This window comes from Topomyia yanbarensis, chromosome 3 (genome assembly GCF_030247195.1).
Source record: "Topomyia yanbarensis strain Yona2022 chromosome 3, ASM3024719v1, whole genome shotgun sequence".
Lineage (NCBI taxonomy): Eukaryota > Metazoa > Arthropoda > Insecta > Diptera > Culicidae > Topomyia > Topomyia yanbarensis.
In genome coordinates, this window is record NC_080672.1 from 180,566,733 (window position 1) to 180,568,862 (window position 2,130).

Consider the following 2,130-nt stretch of genomic DNA (forward strand, 5'->3'; position numbering starts at 1 on the left):
TGGCACGAAAACGAGCGGGAGAGCGATAGTAGTGCTTTCTCGTGTTTTCACATATGAATATTGGTCGGTCGGTTTTTCTCATCATTCGTATTCGTTCAAGCACTAGCAAGCAGCCAGTCCACCGGAGGAAAGCAGTTGGCGATGATGACGGTCCGCAAAAGTGCCCCAGCTACTGGTGGCCCATCGCAACCAACTACCGATCAGGAACTGTCGCCATGCTAGTATTTCGCCCCATCTAAAGGGCAACGGAGCAACTAATCCGCTGGCTAACATTCCAGCGTCTGGTTCGTAAGGTTGTGTATTACTTCAAAGTCGAGCTACGCTTACAAAACTCAGCCGTAATGAAGCCAGTGATGCCTACTTGGTCGGTTTGTGGGAGTGGGCGTAAATTACAATAAAAGCAACGGTTCTTTTCAGGACCAATCAATTGTGTTCTAGTGAGAGTTAAACTGAAACTTTCATTTTAAGGTGTGTAGCAAATTTTCAACAAGCAACATAATACGTTGGGTGGAAAGAAGTAGCTTGCACACGGAACAAAAATTTAAATTATCCTCTCGCTCGTTTCGTGCACTGCTTTTCCATTCCTTTCTACTGTTATTATCAGTATTACCAAAACGAATGTGTTGTTGCATGTGTTTAAGAGAAACGTTGAAGTCGCATGCTTCTATTCAAGCTTTTTGGCAGCCCCCGTGAACTAACTGCGTTAAATGATTTTTTTTGTGCAGCTCCGTGCTAGTAGCAAACAAAATGGCCCTACCAGTGTCTGATTCGTGAGATTGTGCAGGATTTCAAAGTCGAGCTAAGCTTATAAAGTTCAGCCGTAATGGTACCCGAAGAAGCCAGTCTTGTCGTTTTGTTCGAGGCTACAAAACAGTTCGCCAGGCACGTAACTATCATGCCAAAAATATCCAACGATCCAGCGCATCACCATCAACACCAACGCCGATACCAAAGGTTCTTTTCAGAACCACCATTATTACCATAGAGAATTATTTGAAAATTTCCCATTCAAACGTGATTCTGTTGAATATTATTAGATTTAAATTAACGTCTCGAATTGAAATCACGACGCTCCGGTTATGTGACAGACATTACCCACCCAGCTTTTTTTTATTGTGATCACGACTAACGGTTTAATATAGACACCCCATTTCAATATTTCTGAAGGAACAGAAGGTCGAGTTTGGAAAGTTTGTAACTTTCATTGTACTTAACCAAATTACACAATGTTCGCACTAATGATTCAGAAATATCATCAGGAATGTTAGATTTGTAAGTATGTATAATTTACATGAATAAAGAAAAATTGATTTTCAGGAATCAATTATTATCTGTTCTTCCATTGGCCAGTACTACGCGACTTCCTCATGCTAATAATTAATTTCATCGTTAGCCATCTCCCTCACCAAGGCCAACAACGCCAACAAAACCGGTCCTTTTCAGGACCACCATCATTTTTGTAAAGAATAATTTGAAATATTCCTCGCCCAAATCACCTTTTGTCCGAAAATCCTAATGAGTATCAACATATTTGAAGAACGTGTTCCTTATGTATTCTACATCTCTCCGGTTATGTCGCAGACATTACCCACCCATCTTTTTTTGGGACTGGCTTCTTTCATTAGCTCGCATGTGAAGAACTTTGCGGAAATTACCAGTCCTTTATGGGCTGTCATTACTTCAAAAACATGGTGCTGGGGACGTACGCAGAGCCAAGCATTTCAAAATGTTAAAAAACAGATTGTACAGTATTGCACGACGCTAGGATACTTTTCCGAAGACGACAGAACGATTCTGTACACGGACGCGACGCCTGTTGCTTTAGGAGCGGTCCTAACACAAGAGGACGGATTTGGTTCATCGAGGATCATAAGTTTCGCTTCCAAATCGTTAACTGAAACTGAAAAGAGATACGCTCAAAATCAGCGCGAGGCACTAGCGGCAGTCTGGGCTGTTGAGCACTACTCTTATTTCTTGCTTGGAAGGAAATTCACACTCCGGACTGATGCACAGGGAGTAAGCTTCATACTGAATCGATCACGCGAAGAATCAAAAAGGGCACTGACACGAGCCGACGGATGGGCGCTGAGATTGAGTCCATACAGGTACTATTCTTTCGTACATTGTTGA